Source organism: Aegilops tauschii, chromosome 3, assembly GCF_002575655.3.
Source record: "Aegilops tauschii subsp. strangulata cultivar AL8/78 chromosome 3, Aet v6.0, whole genome shotgun sequence".
NCBI lineage: Eukaryota > Viridiplantae > Streptophyta > Magnoliopsida > Poales > Poaceae > Aegilops > Aegilops tauschii.
In genome coordinates this window covers 488,136,183-488,155,817 of record NC_053037.3, presented here as the reverse complement: position 1 = coordinate 488,155,817, position 19,635 = coordinate 488,136,183, and the positions used below count along the sequence as shown (strand labels likewise).

The following is a 19,635-nucleotide window of genomic DNA, read 5'->3' as shown; positions in this document are numbered from 1 at the left end:
GTATGGTTACACCAAGAAAATCAGCTAAGCGGGTTGCATAAATTCCAACAAAGAAATCTCCATTAATTTTATTATTATGCAACCTGTGTGCAACAATAGCTCCCAAATTATAAGATTTATCTCCTAACACAGCACTCCTAAGAATACTGAGGTCAGGGACACATATGTGACATGCTTCATCCTTACCATTTATGCACGTACCTATGAAGAGAGCAAAATAATGTATAGCAGGAAAATGAATACTCCCTATTGTAGCTTGTGTTATGTCTCTAGATTCCCCCACAGTTATACTAGCAAGAAATTCTCTAAATTCAGATTTGCGAGGTTCACTAGTACTACCCCATTGTGGAAGTTTGCAAGCATTGGTAAAATCCTATAAGTCCATAGTGTAAGATTTTTCATAGAGATCAAATAGGACAGTTTGAGAATTACGTGAAGATGAATATTCAAACCTCCTCACAAATGAACTAGTGAGATAGTGGTACTGGCGGCACTTTTCTCCCTCGAAGCTCACAAGATCAGTGTTACGCAAATACGCGTTAAATTCTTCCTTGATTCCTGCTCGATGCATAAAGCCTTCTGAAGGCCATTCGCAAGGCCGTACTGGAGTGTTCCTTGGTGGGTCATCATCGACATCGCGCATTGCGAGCCTGGGTCCTTGCTTCCTTGAAGGACCACCATGGTACATTTTCCTTCACATATTTCTTCCTCTGAGAAAATTCTGAAAATTTTAGTAACTTCAAATAAAAGTAAACCAAGCTCAACAAAGTTGATAGCAACTACTCCTACAAGTGCCTAGAGCTTATATCATGCATTAGAACTACTTGGAACCATATAAATTTGGCATGCAAGCTCAAGAACATGGTCACCTAGGTAGCACAAATTTACAATGAATAAAGCACTAGAACAAAAACTAAGTTGACCAATGGAGGAGTCACATACCAAGGAACAATCCCCTAAACCAGTTTTGTGAGAGGTGCTTTGAGCAAGGAGATCGAAAATTGCAGCAAAATGAGGTAGAACTCGTGCTTGAGCTGGATGGTGATTTTTTTTGGAGGAAGAAGAAGTGTGCGGGTGCAGGAATAAGTGGAGGGGAGCCACAATGGGCCCACGAAGCAGTAGGCGCGCCCTGTAGGGGTGGGCGCGCCCTGGACCCTCATGGCCAGGTGCTTGCTCCCCCTGCTGTGTTCTCAATGCGAGATATTCTCAAATATTCCAGAAAAAATCATATTTTAGTTTCAGGGCATTTGGAGAACTTTTATTTTCGGGGTATTTTTATATTGCACGGATAATTTAGAAAACAGACAGAAAAATACTATTTTTGCTTTATTTCAACTAAATAACAGAAAGTAAAAGGAGGGTACAGAAGGGTGTGCTTTCTAACTTCATCCATCTCATGCTCATCAAAAGGAATCCACTAACAAGGTTGATCAAGTCTTGTTAACAAACTCATTCCGAATAACATGGAACCGGAGAAGTTTCGAATAACACTATGTTACTCAACGGGGATATGCACATCCCCAATAATAAGAATATCATATCTCTTTTTGACAATAGGAAGAGGAAATTCAAAACCTCCAAAAATAATCGATGGAATTTTTCCAATAGAGTTGATACTATGAATTTGAGGTTGTTTCCTCGGAAAGTGTACCGTATGCTCATTGCCATCAACATGAAGAGTGACATTGCCTTTGTTGCAATCGATAACAGCTCCTGCAGTATTCGAAAAAAGTCTTCCAAGAATAATAGACATACTATCGTCCTGGGAATATCAAGAATAACAAAGTGCGTTAAAATAGTAACGTTTGCAACCACAACAGGCACATCCTCACAAATACCGACAGGTATAGCAGTTGATTTATCAGCCATTTGCAAAGATATTTTAGTAGGTGTCAACTTATTCAAATCAAGCCTACGATATAAAGAGAGGGGCATAACACTAACACCGGCTCCAAGATCACATAAAGCAGTTCTAACATAGTTTCTTTTAATGGAGCATGGTATAGTGGGTACTCCTGGATCTCCCAGTTTCTTAGGTATTCCACCCTTAAAAGTGTAATTAGCAAGCATGGTGGAAGTTTCAGTTTCCGGTATCTTTCTTTTATTAGTGACAATGTCTTTCATATATTAGCATAAGGATTCATTTTGAGTATATCAGTCAATCGCATACGCAAAAAGATAGGTCTAGTCATTTCAGCAAAGCGCTCAAAATCCTCATCATCCTTTTTCTTGGATGGTTTGGGGGGAAAGGCATGGGTTTCTGACCCATGGTTCTCTTTCTTTACCGTGCTTCCTAGCAACAAAGTCTCTCTTATCATAACGTTGATTCTTTGATTGTGGGTTATCAAGATCAACAGCAGGTTCAATTTCTACATCATTATCATTGCTAGGTTGAGCATCAACATGAACATCATCATTAATATTATCACTAGTTTCATGTTCATTTCCAGATTGTGTTTCAGCATCAGAAATAGAAATATCATTAGGATTCTCAGGTGGTTCAGCAATAGGTTCACTAGAAGCATGCAAAGTCCTATCATTTTTCTTTTTCTTCCTTTCAGAAGGACTAGGTGCATCAATATTATTTCTCTGAGAATCTTGTTCAATTCTCTGAGGGTGGCCTTCAGGATACAAAGGTTCCTGACTCATTTTACCAGTTCTAGTAGCTACTCTAACAGCACAGTCATTATTCTTATTATTCATTTCATTGAGCAAATCATTTTTGAGCTTTAAGTACTTGTTCTACTTGAGTGGTAACCATAGATGCATGTTTACAAATGAGTTTAAGTTCACCTTTAACTCTAGACATATAATCACCCAAGTATTCAAGCGTATCAGAATTATATTTCAATTGTCTACCAAAATAAGCATTAAAGTTTTCTTGTTTAGCAATGAAATTATCAAACTCTTCTAAACATAGTCTAGCAGACTTATAGTGAGGAATATCACCTTCATCAAATCTATAGAGAGAGTTTACCTTTACTACCTGTGTTGGGTTATCAAGACAATGAGTTTCTTCAATAGGTGATGAATTAAGACCATATATTTCCTCAACAGATGGTAAATTAAGACCATGTATTTCTTCAATAGGATGTAAATTCTTAACATCTTCAGCTTTAATACCCTTTTCTTTCATAGATTTCTTTGCCTCTTGCATATCTTCAGGACTGAGAAATAGAACACCCCTCTTCTTCGGAGTTGGTTTAGGAATAGGCTCAGGAGTTGGCTCAGGAAGTGTCCAATTATTTTCATTTGTCAACATATTATTCAATAAGATTTCAGCTTCATCCGGTGTTCCTTCCCTGAAAACAGAACCAGCACAACTATCCAGGTAATCTCTGCAAGCATCGGTTAGTCCATTATAAAAGATATCAAGTATTTCATTTTTCTTGAGAGGATGATTAGGCAAAGCATTAAGTAATTGGAGAAGCCTCCCCCAAGCTTGTGGGAGACTCTCTTCTTCAATTTGCACAAAATTATATATATCCCTTAAAGCAGCTTGTTTCTTATGAGCAGGGAAATATTTAGCGGAAAAGTAATTAATCATATCCTGGGGACTACGCACACAACCGGGATCAAGAGAATTAAACCATATATTAGCGTCACCCTTTAATGAGAACGGAAATATTTTAAGGATGTAAAAGTAGCGAGTTCTCTCATCATTAGTGAACAGGGTGGCTATATCATTTAATTTAGTAAGATGTGCCACTACAGTTTCAGATTCATAGCCATAAAAAGGACCAGATTCAACGAAAGTAACTATATCAGGATCAACAGTGAATTCATAATCCTTATCAGTAACACAGATAGGTGAAGTAGAAAAAGCAGGGTCAGGTTTCATTCTAGCATTAAGAGATTGCTGCTTCCATTTAGCTAATAACTTCTTAAGATCACTTCTGTCATTGCAAGCAAGAATAGCTCTAGCGGATTCTTCATACAGAACATAACCCTCAGGCACAACAGGCAATTCATATTTATTAGGGGGAGATAGTCTTCATCATCACTATCTTCAATAGTATCCGTTTCAATAATTTCATTCTCTCTAGCCCTAGCAAGTATTTCATCAAGAAATTCACCAAGTGGCACAGTAGTATCAAGCATAGAAGTAGTTTCATCATAAGTATCATGCATAGCAGAAGTGGCATCATCAATAACATGCGACATATCAGAATGAATAGCAGAAGTAGGTTTAGGTGTCGCAAGCTTACTCAAAACAGAAGGTGAATCAAGTGCAGAGCTAGATGGCAGTTCCTTACCTCCCCTCGTAGTTGAGGGCTAAATTGTTGTTTTTGCGTCTTTCAAGTTCTTCCTAGTGACCAGCAGATATAAATCCCAAGTGACTCAAAGAATAGAGTTATGCTCCCCGGCAACGGCGCCAGAAAATAGTCTTGATAACCCACAAGTATAGGTGATCGCAACAGTTTTTGAGGGTAGAGTATTCAACCCAAATTTATTGATTCGACACAAGGGGAGCCAAAGAATATTCTCAAGTATTAGCAGTTGAGTTGTCAATTCAACCACACCTGGATAACTTAGTATCTGCAGCAAAGTATTTAGTAGCAAAGTAATATGGAAGTAACAGTAACGGTAGCAAAAGTAATATTTTTGGGTTTTGTAGTGATTGTAACAGTAGCAATGGAAAAGTAAATAAGCGGAGAACAATATGTGAAAAGCTCGTAGGCATTGGATCGGTGATGGAGAATTATGCCGGATGTGGTTCATCATGTCACAGTCATAACATAGGGTGACACAGAGCTAGCTCCAATTCATCAATGTAATGTAGGCATGTATTCCAAATATAGTCATACGTGCTTATGGAAAAGAAATTGCATGACATCTTTTGTCCTACCCTCCCGTGGCAGCGGGGTCCAAATGGAAACTAAGGGATATTAAGGCCTCCTTTTAATAGAGTACCAGACCAAAGCATTAACACATAGTGAATACATGAACTCCACAAACTACGGTCATCACCGGGAGTGGTCCCGATTATTGTCACTTCGGGGTTGCCGGATCATAACACATAGTAGGTGACTATAGACTGGCAAGATAGGATCAAGAACTCACATATATTCATGAAAACATAATAGGTTCAGATCTGAAATCATGGCACTCGGGCCCTAGGGACAAGCATTAAGCATAGCAAAGTCATAGCAACATCAATCTCAGAACATAGTGGATACTATGGATAAACCCTAACAAAACTAACTCGATTACATGATAAATCTCATCCAACCCATCACCGTCCAGCAAGCCTACGATGGAATTACTCACGCACGGCGGTGAGCATCATGAAATTGGTGATGGAGGATGGTTGATGATGACGACGGCGACGGATTCCCCTCTCCGGAGCCCCGAACGGACTCCAGATCAGCCCACCCGAGAGGTTTTAGGGCTTGGCGGCGGCTCCGTATCGTAAAACGCAATGAATCCTTCTCTTTGATTTTTTTCTCCTCGAACACGAATATATGGAGTTGGAGTTGAGGTCGGTGGAGCGTCAGGGGGGCCACAAGGCAGGGGGCGTGCCCCCACCCTCGTGGACAGGTGGTGGGCCCCCTGACGTGGATTCTTTTTCTAGTATTTTTAATATTTTACAAAAAATAAGTTCCGTGGAGTTTCAGGTCATTCCGAGAACTTTTGTTTCTGCACATAAATAACACCATGGCAATTCTGCTGAAAACAGCGTCAGTCCGGGTTAGTTCCATTCAAATCATGCAAGTTAGAGTCCAAAACAAGGGCAAAAGTGTTTGGAAAAGTAGATACGATAGAGACGTATCAGCGTACAGCAAAACGGAAGAAACAGACTTGTGTTGGAGCGCTACGGTCTAAACGGGGGTCCGGTTCATCGGTAGGGTGTGGCGTACCACAAAACGGGACTCCACGGGATACTGTTCATCTCCACCGTCGACCCCCGCCAGCCTCCATGGGCTACTGTTCATCCACCGTCGACCTCCTCCAGCCTCCACCTGCGACTGTTCATCCACGGGCTCCTGTTCATCCAGCCTCCACCGTGCGCTACTCCACCGGCTACTGTTCAACCAGCCCTCTCCACGGGCTCCTGTTCAACCACCCCTCCACGGGCTACTGTTCATCCAGCCCTCCACCATATACTGTTCATCCAGCCCTCCACGGGGGTCGTCCTGTTCATCCAGCCCTCCACGGGGTCCTGTTCATCCAGCCCCAACCGGCTCGATCAATCGGGGTCCTGCTCATCGAGAGGCAACACCACGGGGTCCTGTTCATCCACCCCCACTGGGAACTGTTCATCCAAACCCCCCAGCAACACTCACTGTTCATCCACAGGCAGCATCGATCGGCTTCAGTTAGCAGCAGTAGCGAAGGAATCGCTCGATCGGGTTCAGTTAACAGTCATCGATCGATCGCTCGGGTTCAGTAACGCGTAGCCTGCAGTGCAATCACTCGGGTTCAGTAGGCGAACGCCTCGCTCGGGTTCAGCTAGAACCCAACGCCTCGCACCCACGCACATGCGTGTACGAGAGAAAAGCGCAAACCTCCGTGCATCGTGCGGCCCCGACCACCCACCGTAACCAGGAACACCCTGATATTTACCTCGCCCTCGCTTCTACCACGGTTTTTTCCATCATGGACGGCCCAAAGAATGTCATCCAGCTGCATCTCCGCCCCCCCCCCCCCAGGACGAAAAGCCCATTTTCTGTCATTATTTTTTGTCATAGAAGTAGGAGCCCACCACATCTATGATGATACCGGGTTTTGTCACAATTATCGTCATAGAAGTGTCATAAGTATGACAGAGAAAATTTCGTTCGGCCCAAAATGTCACGGATGTGTCTTTTTTTGTAGTGTTTGATGTAATCTTTATCTAATTACAGACGGGAGATTATTAATAATTGGGAACGAATATCCCAAACGGATTATTTATTCAAACCGTGAGCGTTAGACAAACAATGGATACGTGCCATGCTTCGGTTAAGCAATAAAGCGGCAGCATTAATCATCCAAATAGAAAAACAATATATGTGCCGCCGCGCGACCCGTGTGGCGTGCGAGCAGGTGTGAGTTGACGGGATGCATGCGAGCAGTCCGCCGTGCAGGCAGACGGGGAGGCGTGCGTGCAGGTGTGTGAATTGCGGAGGCGTGCTCGCTGTGCAGTCTCATCGGGAGGCGTGCGAGTAGCTATGTGAAACTTTGGTATGCATGCCAACAGTCTAGTGCGCAGGCTCACTAGGAGGCGTGCCATCGGTTTGACCGCCGCCCACCTCTCTCCCACAACTCCCACTACTCCATATTAATGGTGCGCCCGAGCGGCCACACCCCCCATCCTCGCTACGCACACACAATCCTCTCTCTCCACTTGCATCCTCGACGCCGCTATCAGTCCTCAAAGCCGTCAGTGTATGAGGATGCCGCACAAGCGCCCCATCGGAGGGAGTGGCGATGCCGGGCTGCTAAAGCACCAGAGCATGGCGTCGAGATGGTGACAGAGGTTGCCGTCACCTCCGGCGAGTTATCACTGCACCCTGACATCGTCGACGGCGTCGAGCTTCGACAGCCGGAGGCAGAGTTCCACACCAACTCCAGCGACCACTCCGGCGACGACTCTGACGACCACTCCGGCGACGACTTTGACGACGACGGACAGCTGGTTAGTCATCTATACCTATTTATGTGTCAAATAGATCATAGGGTTTCTCTGGTTACTCCTGCCTCCCCCTTTTTGGAATAGAAATCCTGTGGTTATGTTCTCCCAATCCATGAAATCTGAGTAAGTTTCGTTAGATCCATGTAGTGTATTTATTGTTTGAATGGTACAGGTGATAAGTGATTAGTTGTTTCATCTGTGCAAATGATTTATGCTAGTAATCCGACTAGGGTTAGTGTTCGTGCTAATAATTCCTAGCCAGGACTTGACAATTGATTTTGAATGACCTACATATGTTTGTGCCATTATTTTCTTCAAGATTGGTCTGTACATAGACAACTGTGCTTAAAAATCGAACCATAATCTCTGAATATGTATAAATAAATAGCCATAAATTCCTAATCCTACTTCACGGCATGTAATCAGTGATTTGATGCCAAATTTGTTTTACTATATGTATAGGTGCTGTCTGACGATGTGGACAGCGAGGATGAAGATGCCCAGAGGACGTACAAGAGGCGAATCCTGAGGGAGCTTTATGCCGGAATGCATAACAGGCGTATTAGGACCTGGAACAACGGCTATGGATGCCCATTTTGCAACCACAAGATTCATGACGCGTATCTAAGTGTTCTGGCGCATGCAAGAGGACGGGCTGTTGGCTCCTTCAAGAAGAAGTATTCTCAGAGGGTGGCGCATGACGCGTACGCCGAGTACCTGGAGAACCTTCGGGATCGTGCCGGCCGCATGTGAGATGATATGTGGGACGGATCGAACTATGTACGCTTGAGTATGCTTAATGACGGTTGAACTATTACGTGTACGCTTATTATCTATGTCTGAGTATGTTAAATATTTCGCCAAATTTTGGTAAAAATTACAACGGGGGACCAATAAACCAGGACAGAGGCAGTACGTCAATCACACACGGTTCCCAAAATTGGAACCGTTTTGCAATGACTATCATTTTGCCTGCTGCGTCAATCACACACGGTTCACTCTAGCAAACCGTCGCCCCCAAAATTCTTTGTGGGACAGAAAACCCTCACCACCCAATTCAAAAAAGAAAAAAGAAAACCCTCACCATCCCCATGTCACAAAAACTCTCACCCCGCCCGCCACCCCCTCGGCCCCTCCGGTACGTTCCCCATTCACTCTTGCACAAGCTCCTCCGCATCTATGCCATGGCACCGCCTATCGCGGCTGTAAACAATTAGCTTGGCGCCTGCAGCCGCCGCTAGGCTGCCGGCAAAGCCCATGGTATTTCGCCACTTTCACTTGCCGCCGCCTATCGCCATCGACTTTCTCGACGCTGCTCGCGGTCGACCCAACTCTGCTCGGTTGGGGAATCTGCCGTACTGAGGGTTCTTTCTCATGGATGACAAGGTAACTAATTTAACGAGATATTATCTCATCTATTATCCCAGTTCATCTGCCTCCTTTAATCACCCGGCGGAAATCGCCGTGAATTCATTTTTATCCGAGCTGATTTGAGGGTTTTCTTTCATTCATAGAATATACAGTGCGCCGACACTTCAGGACTTGGCGACCGCTGCCAGAGATTCCATCTCATCGTACCAGATAACTTGAGCACGTGCGCGGTATGTTCAATCTCACCCTAAATCGGTTGGCATGGCCTAATTTCCTGAACATATTCTAAATATTGCTACATTTGGATAAAAGGTGCCACATGCACCATATACGTCAAAGGGAAATTTTCCCCTCTTCTTTCTATATTAGGCAAATTAATGATGTATTGTTCTTTCGATTACTCTCATATTTCCATGACATCATGTTTACCCTATCTATTTAATTAAAGACTTTTGTCCTTCGATTTCAACTGCTGTATAGTTCTTTCAATTTGGGCCCATATTTGCATGTTACCATATTTTCTTTAACAATCCTACCATTTTCTGCAGGACATCCCTCGCTATGCAACAGATTATTTAGTGCACAATGTTTCCCTTTACATACATCAAGGCTCCACGAATGTCATACTGCACACAAACCATGGATTTACAATCGTTGCTGCTGTAAGACTTGATGAACGTGGTGACTCCTATTTTGGCACTAGCTTTTGGAATGAAATTGCAAGGTTTTATGTACTGAAGCTGGCACTAAAATTGCACTACACATAAAAGGGCCTGGTCATGAGATATATGCTAACTTCCCCGACAAAATCATCCGTCCAGACTTTGTTTGAGGTAAGTTTTCTTTTCAACTATCTGCATATGTTGACTTACCCAGCAATGTCAAATGAATTGTGTAGTATTTAAGCAACCAATTATTATTCCCTTATCTTACTATATTCATACGTAATAACTTCTAGTTACCAATACACTTTTCTATTGCCCTGTTTTAACTAAATATTCCCTGTACTCCCATTTCTATCAGAAAATGCCGCTGACAAGGAGACTCCAGAGGTGGAGAACGGGGCTGCCAACAAGCGGAGGCGGGGCGAGCTAGAACCGCAAGCGACTCCAGCAGGCCTAGACTTAATCAGCAGCCTCCCCGATGATATGTTGAGAGTCATCATCTCCCTCCTCCCAATCAAATATGGGGCGCGGACAACCCTCCTTTCCCGGCGGTGGCGCCCCTTATGGAACTCCAGCCCTATTGACCTCATCAACACCCACGAGGTCTGCCATGGCTATCGCAAAAGCTTGGATGCGTCCTCCAAGATCCTCGGCAGTCACCTTGGCCCAACCAAAGGCCTTAGAATGGGCAAGTTCCGTTCCAACGGCAAGGACCGAGCCAAGCTTGACGACTGCTTCGGATCCCCCGCCCTAGATCAACTCGAGCATCTCACTTTTGATGATGGGCATATGCGGTCGCCGCCAACGTCCGCACTCCGCCTCGCGCCCACGCTGCGCGTCGCCAAGTTCAGGTACTGCCATTTCCCGCCCCTTAATGACGCGCGCGCTCTTATTCTACCACGACTGAAGCACCTCGAGCTCGTCGCCGTCTGCCTCTCAAAGGGTGACATGGAGCGCCTGCTCCGTGGCTGTACTGCACTCGAGTACCTTCGTCTTCAGGCGATCAATGGGTTGACTACCTTCGTCTCCGGACTATTTATGTGTGTTGCTGGTGCGGCAGGAAGACATCACAAAAGGTGGACCATGGTATGGTCATCCAGGACACACCTGCACTTGAGAGATTACTTGCAGTTGATCAAGAAGGTCCAACAAGAATCAATGTCATTTCTGCGCCGAAATTGACAGTGGTGGGCTACTCGTCTGACAAATACTCTGAACTTGTTATTGGATCCACACCCGTTTAGTTACAACAGCCGCCTTCTACCTCTCCTTCTAAAAATTAACATTATTTCTAATTTTGAAGATGTTTGTTCGTCTATCATTCAGAAAATGATTCCGACAAGCTTGACCCCGAAACTGCGCACAGTGAAGGTCTTGGCACTAGAATCTATCGGGCCCGACCTAGAGCAAGTTGTCAGTTTCCTGAGATGCTTTCCGTGCCTGGAGAAGCTATATATCAAGGTGATGTTCCTTTCCTGTTAAATGTTAACCATAAGGGAGTTCAATTTTTGAGACCTTTTTCCAAGTTTACAATGACAATGTACTACGATTTCTGAAGGTTCTTTTGGAGCATTTCAGTACATACATGCCCCCCCATATTGGTTGCTTGATCCATACGGTTACAATCAATAAGCATTTCTCCTTTGGATTCATCTGTACTAGTTTTCTTACGGAACTTTTCATCCACTCCAACCTCTTGTGAAGAAGGCTAGGACTCCGAACTACCTTCGGTACATCAAAACACATAAACTCATAATACCGATCGTCACCAAACGTTAAGCGTGCGGACCCTGCGGGTTCGAGAACTATGTAGACAAGACCGAGACACGTGTTCGGTCAGTAACCAATAGGGAACATGGATGTTCATATTGGCTCCCACATATTCTACGAAGATCTTTATCGGTCAAAACGCATAACAACAACGTTGTTCCCTTTGTCATCGGTATGTTATTTGCCCGAGATTCGATCGTCGGTATCTCAATAACAGATACCTAGTTCAATCTCGTTACCGGCAAGTCTCTTTACTCGTTCCGTAATGCATCATCCCGCAACCAAATCATTATTCACATTGCTTGCAAGGCTTATAGTGATGTGCATTACCGAGAGGGCCCAAAGATACCTCTCCAACAATCGGAGTGGCAAATCCTAATCTTGATCTATGCCAACTCAACAAACACCATAGGAGACACCTGTAGAGCATCTTTATAATCACCCAGTTACGTTGTGACATTTGATAGCACACAAAGTGTTCCTCCGGTATTCGGGAGTTGCATAATCTCATAGTCATAGGAACATGTATAAGTCATGAAGAAAGCAATAGCATCATACTAAACAATCAAGTGCTTTGCTAACGGAATGGGTCAAGTCAATCACATCATTCTCTAATGATGTGATCTCGTTCATCAAATTACAACTCATGTCTATGGCTGGGAAACTTAACCATCTTTGATTAACGAGCTAGTCAAGTAGAGGCATACTAGTGACACTCTATTTGTCTATGTATTCACACATGTACTAAGTTTCCGGTTAATACAATTCTAGCATGAATAATAAACATTTATCATGATATAAGGAAATATAAATAACAACTTTATTATTGCCTCTAGGGAATATTTCCTTCATAGTAGTGCCCCACCAACTCCTCTGGTCAGCCGAGGCATGGCAACAGTGCCCCACCTACCCTGCTCACCAGGGCCGGCGTGGCTACAGTGCACCTGTCGTCACTGCGGACGCCAGGGACCGGCGACCTGACGGTGCGCCACTGTAGCGGACTCGACCCGGCCACTCCGTGATGATCGACAAGACGACAAACAGTGCCCCTGGCGCACGGGGCCGGCGCCCGGAGAACCTGGCGAGCCCTGACACCCGACGGGTCGCAGCACCGGCTTCCCGGACAATAACAACCCGACCCCACGGCCTTCTAAAATTACCATTGTAACCCTGGAGGTTGACCTATAAAGCCCCTAGGAGGCCTCCATGCGCCGGGTGATCAGATCATCAGTAGAACACACACACACACACACACCAAAAGAGGGAATAGCCTAAGCCTTGGCATGTCTTCCTCCTTCCTCCAAACAACTCTAGGAGCAACTCCGTACTGTCCCATATAAACTACACTCGGCTGACCTGGGTATGCATAACAGGCGTATTAGGACCTGGAACAACGGCTATGGATGCCCATTTTGCAACCACAAGATTCATGACGCGTATCTAAGTGTTCTGGCGCATGCAAGAGGACGGGCCGTTGGCTCCTTCAAGAAGAAGTATTCTCACAGGGTGGCGCACGACGCGTACGCCGAGTACCTGGAGAAGCTTCGGGATCGTGCCGGCCGCATGTGAGATGATATGTGGGACGGATCAAACTATGTACGCTTGAGTATGCTTAATGACGGTTGAACTATGTACTTATGGTTGAACTATGCTTATTTACGTGCACGCTTATTATCTATGTCTGACTATGTTAAATATTTCGCCAAATTTTGGTAAAAATTACAACGGGGGACCAATAAACCAGGACGGAGGCAGTACGTCAATCACACACGGTTCCCAAAATTGGAACCGTTTGCAATGACTATCATTTTGCCAGCTGCGTCAATCACACACAGTTCACTCTAGCAAACCGTCGCCCCCAAAATTCTTTGTGGGACTTAAAACCCTCACCACCCAATTCAAAAAAGAAAAAAGAAAACCCTCACCATCCCCACGTCACAAAAACTCTCACCCCGCCCGCCACCCCCTCGGCCCCTCCGGTATGTTCCCCATTCACACCTGCACAAGCTCCTCCACATCTACGCCATGGCACCGCCTATCGTGGCTGTAAACACTTAGCTCGACGCCTGCAGCCGCCGCCAGGCAGCCGGCAAAGCCCACGGCATTTCGCCACTTTCACTTGCCGCCGCCTATCGCCATCGACTTTCTCGACGCTGCTCACGGTCGACCCAGCTCCGCTCGGTTGGGGAATCTGCCGTACTGAGGGTTCTTTCTCAGGGACGACAAGGTAACTAATTTAACGAGATATTATCTCATCTATTATCCCAGTTCATCTGCCTCCTTTAATCACCCGGCGGAAATCGCCGTGAATTCATTTTTATCCGAGCTGATTTGAGGGTTTTCTTTCATTCATAGAATATACAGTGTGCCGACACTTCAGGACTTGGCGGCCGCTGCAAGAGATTCCATCTCATCGTACCAGATAACTTGAGCACGTGCGTGGTATGTTCAATCTCGCCCTAAATCGGTTGGCATGGCCTACTTTCCTGAACATATTCTAAATATTGCTACATTGGATAAAAGGTGCCACATGCACCATATACGTCAAAGGGAAATTTTCCCCTCTTCTTTCTATATTAGGCAAATTAATGATGTATTGTTCTTTTGATTACTCTCATATTTCCATGACATCATGTTTACCCTATTTGTTTAATTATTGACTTCTGTCCTTCGATTTGAACTGTTGTATAGTTCTTTCAATTTGGGCCCATATTTGCATGTTACCATATTTTCTTTAACAATCCTACCATTTTCTGCAGGACATCCCTTGCTACGCAATAGATTATTTAGTGCACAATGTTTCCCCTTACATACATCAAGGCTCCACGAATGTCATACTGCACACAAACCATGGATTTACAATCGTTGTTGCTGTAAGACTTGATGAACGTGGTGACTCGTATTTTGGCATTGGCTTTTGGAATGAAATTGCAAAGTTTTATGTACTGAAAGCTGGCACTAAAATTGCACTGCACATAAAAGGGCCTTGTCATGAGATATATGCTAACTTCCCCGACAAAATCATCCATCCAGACTTTGTTTGAAGTAAGTTTTCTTTTCAACTATCTGCATATGTTGACTTACCCAACAATGTCAAATGAATTGTGTAGTATTTAAGCAACCAATTGTTATTCCCTTATCTTACTATATTCATACGTAATAACTTTTAGTTACCAATAAACTTTTATATTGCCCTGTTTTAATTAAATATTCCTTGTCCTCCCATTTCTATCAGAAAACGCCGCTGACAAGGAGACTCCGGAGGTGGAGAACGGGGCTGCCCAACAAGCGGAGGCGGGGCGAGCTAGAACCGCAAGCGACTCCAGTAGGCCTAGACTTAATCAGCAGCCTCCCCGATGATATGTTGAGAGTCATCATCTCCCTCCTCCCAATCAAATATGGGGCGCGGACAACCCTCCTTTCCCGGCAGTGGCGCCCCCTATGGAACTCCAGCCCTATCGACCTCATCAACACCCACGAGGTCTGCCATGGTTATCACAAAAGCTTGGATGCGTTCTCCAAGATCCTCGGCAGTCACCTTGGCCCAACCAAAGGCCTTAGAATGGGCAAGTTCTGTTCCAACGGCAAGGACCAAGCCAAGCTTGACGACTACTTCGGATCCCCCGCCCTAGATCAGCTCGAGCAGCTCACTTTTGATGAATAATAAACATTTATCATGATATAAGGAAATATAAATAACTACTTTATTATTGCCTCTAGGGCATATTTCCTTCATAGTAGTGCCCCACCAACTCCTCTGGTCAGCTGAGGCATGGCAACAGTGCCCCACCTACCCTGCTCACCAGGGCCGACGTGGCTACAGTGCACCTGTCGTCATCACGGACGCCAGGGACCGGCGACCTGACGGTGCGCCACTGTAGTGGACTCGACCTGGCCACTCCGTGATGATCGACAAGACGACAAACAGTGCCCCTAGCGCACGGGGCCAGCGCCGGGAAAACCCGGCGAGCCCTCACACCCGGCGGGTCCCAGCACCGGCTTCCCGGACAATAACAACCCGACCCCACGGCCTTCTAACATTACCATTGTAACCCTGGGGGTTGACCTATAAAGCCCCTAGGAGGCCTCCATGCGCCGGGCGATCAGATCATCAGTAGAACACACACACACACACACCAAAAGGGGGAGCAGCCTAAGCCTTGGCATGTCTTCCTCCTTCCTCCAAACAGCTCTAGGAGCAACTCCGTACTTCCTCCAAACAGCTCTAGGGGTGTTATCTCTCCGGAGAGCCCCGAACCTGGGTATGTCTTGCATCCCTCACGCGGTCATGCCGACCTCACCTCTGGAGCCCACCAGTGCCCTCGAGCCTCCTCCTCTCTTTAGCCATCCCTTGGCATCTGTCGTGCGCCCACCACGACAGTTTTCGTCCTACGTTCTCCGATAGAAACTTTGGAGTGATTCTTTTTTGCATGTTGAAGGATTGTTATATGATCCAATTATGTTATCATTGTTGAGAGACTTTGCACTAGTGAAAGTATGAACCCTAGGCCTTGTTTCCAAGAATTTCAATACCGTTTTTGCTCACTTTTGTCACTTGCTACCTTGCTGTTTTCATATTTTCATATTACAAAAACCTATATCTACTATCCATATTAGACTTGTATCACCATATCTTCGCCGAACTAGTGCACCTATACAATTTACCATTGTATTGGGTGTGTTGGGGATACAAGAGACTCTTTGTTATTTGGTTGCAAGGTTGTTTAAGAGAGACCATCTTCATCCTACACCTCCCACGGATTGATAAACCTTAGGTCATCCACTTGAGGTAAAATTGCTACTGTCCTACAAAACTCTGCGCTTGGAGGCCCAACACGAGTCTACAAGAAGAAGGTTGCATAGTAGACATCAGAAGTGTAGGCACGGTCTGATGGCTCTCTCTCTGGTGTAGAAGGGGGTGGAGGGGTATATATAGCCTCCGCACGGAATCCAACCATTACACACTTTTGACTCATCTCGGTGGCACCGATTATAAAACTCGGTGGGACCGATCTGTTCAAAAATATGAACATTAGGTATCTCTGTGGGACCGACCAGAACAAACCGGGGACCGATGTGCTAGGGCTTAGGACAAACATCATCTCTGTGGCGCTGATTGCATCAACTCGGTCGGACCAAAGTGAAGCAATAAACAACAGACAATCTGTCAAGCCAACCAGGTGAGACCGATTGAATAAACTTGGTGAGACCTAAGCAAATGCAATAGATCATAGAGCGCTGGCAAGGACATCTCGGTGAGACCGAGATCCGTATCGGTGTGACCGAATCATTAGGGTTTCTGGCAGTGGCTATTTCAAGTAAACTCAATGGCTCCGGGTAGAAAGAATCGGTGAGGCCGAGTTTGGATTTAGGGTTTGACATATTTGGATGGAGAAAGTGGTTGAGGGTTTTGGAGCAATATGACTATGCACTTGAGCAAGTAGACCATTAAGCAACACCTCATCCCCGTTTAATAGCATTGACTTTCCTATGGACTCAATGTGATCTTGGGTCACTTAAATAGAAATGAAGAGTCTTGACCTTTTGCCAATCTTTGTCCTTATTATTTTGAAGGGGTTCCACATCCTCTTGTCCTTGCCACTCCATTTTTGAACTTATCTGAAACATGCTAGATAAAACTATTAGTCCAACAAGAGATATGTTGACATTAATTACCAAAACCACCCAGGGAGGACTTGTGCTTTCACAAAACCTTTAAAATGAGATCAATATTGAATATTTTATAACCATGTTTAAGTTTGAACATATATTTCACATGTCAGAATAATCTATTTCACAATGATATATTACAATTTCTTTTTCTGTGGTGGCTATTGCATAATTCAGAACCTACATTTCAGTTTTCACGGGCTTGCTTCACAAAAAAACACCTAATTAAATTGCACATTTTTCAAATAGCATATTTCACTCTTTTGAAACAAATGATTACCCATGTTCAAACAATCAGTTTCACAAACGACACAATACAATTTCAATTTCCGTAGTTACTCTATCACATAATTCAGAACCTACATTTCGCTTCAGACTGGCTTGGTTTAGGAAAATCACATATATTTCAATTACATATTTTATAAAAACTTATTTCACTCTTTTCAAATAATCAGTTTCACATTTATAGATTGTAATTTCACATTTGTGGTTAATATTTTCACAATTCAGAACCTACTTTTCACATTGCACTACCATGTTTCACAAAAATCACATATATTTTAGTTACACATTTTAAAAAACATATTTCACTCTGTTGAAATAATCAGTTTCACATTTATACATTATAATTTTACATTTTGTGGTTACCATTTCACAATTCATAACCTACATTTTTACATTTCACTATGATGTTTCACAAAAATAACATCTATATTAGTTACACATATAAAAAAAGATATTTCACTCTTTCAAAAATCAGTTTCACTTTTTGTGGTAACTACTCCCTTCGTCCCAGAATAAGTGACTCAACTTCGTACTAACTTCAGTACAAAGTTAGTGTAAAGTTGAGTCAATAATTTTGGGACTGAGGGACTATTTCACAATTCAGAACCTACATGTTACATTTCACGCGTCTGTTTCACAAAAATCACATATATTTCAATTGCATGGTTTTTAAAAAAAACATTTTCACTCTTTCGTAATATACTGTCACACATATCAAAAAATCAGTTTCGAAAAGTCATAGGTTTCTAGTAAAATATGATGGTTTGACATATTTATGTTGAAATAGTGTTTTAAAAAAGATCTAGTGATATAGGTTTGGTTCACATATGGAATGTGAAACATTAAAATTTAAATGTGTTCGAATGTATTCAAGATCGGTCTTTTTTAAAAGACCTTGGCGCCAAGAGTTCATATATAAACAAATTAAAATTGGAACTTATGGTTAAAGAAAGGGATGATTTAATTTAGTAAAGGTGAAATAAAAGGTTTGATTTAACCAGAGAGAGAGAGAGAAAGAGCACTGTCATATTTCCGCCAGGCATCCATGCCAAAGACAAATAATGGGGACCACTAGCTATATTTTGATGATGTACACTAGTGTATAGCAGAAAATGAGAATAAAATGATCCCACCTGCATGCATCTTGACACGAGCAATGAATGGCAGACTTGTTGTCAGTAGGTCGCATCACTGTGCTAAAAGATTTTCTGCCATTCCCCACCGTTGGCTGGACAAGAAGCTGTGGTGAGGGACGACTAGCCTGAGGCTGGGCATCCACCGGTCCGGGCTCCCTATTGATCTCAGCCCACACCTCCTCCACCGTCTTCCAGCATAGTGGGGATGGCATGGAGAAGCACCCCTACCGGCATAGGCCACTTCTTCCTGCATCCCCGCCACCTCTGCTTCCACCACCACCCACCACAGGAGACACCTCTGTGCCCACCAAGCCACCTCCATTCGCCGCTTGGAACTCCTCGACATTCCATATGTTGCTCATGAACTCGTCCACGTTCGTGGACCCAAAATTGTGCCCCACCTCACACACCGAGTATTGCAGCTCGTCCAGCATCAGCGCAAAGATCGAAGACAGCCACGCTAGCGCAGCCTTCTACTCCTCACCTTTGAGAATGTGCGGGTGTGAGGTGCCTTCTTCCTCGGAGAACTTTGCGTCCTTGCTCATCTCCGACGCCATCCTATCTCTCCACTATGGTCTCTATGTACGCTCTTGCTTGTGGTGTTGGTTCAGTCTTGTGCGTCGTGCTCCCCTATTTATAGTCTGCTGCATGCAAGAGATAGGCTTGTATTAAAGCATTAGATAGCTATTAAATGCACGTGATTGATGAGAAAGGTGAGCTATAGATAGATAGATATAGAGTAGATAGTTCGTCTCGTACTGGATAGATAGGGTGCTGCCAAAACGCCAAATGTTCACAAGATGCAACTACCGCAGCGCCGTGACAGGGCGTCACCCTTCTTGGCATTGACGTTCTCCTTGGACTATTCCATCATCTTCTCCACCACCTATAAAAAAATAAAGACCACAAGGTCTTACCATCAGCACACTCACATCACTACAAAAAAATACACTTCCGTGATGATACGTGTTTGTCACAGTAGGTCACGTTTTCTGTCATGCATGTACATCCATGATGATTTTATGATAGAATCAAGATAGTCATACATGTGTTGTCGTAGAAGTGTTCCCTGACATTACCAAAATTATCATCACGGATGTGTCACCTCCATGACGATAAA

At 44.2% G+C, this 19,635-nt stretch overlaps 1 pseudogene; it reads right to left on the bottom strand.

The window, feature by feature from the left end:
* The window catches only part of LOC123497649 (bZIP transcription factor ABI5 homolog), a 170,492-nt pseudogene extending 151,353 nt beyond the window's left edge, over positions 1-19,139 (bottom strand).
* Positions 19,140-19,635: the final 496 nt, after the last annotated feature.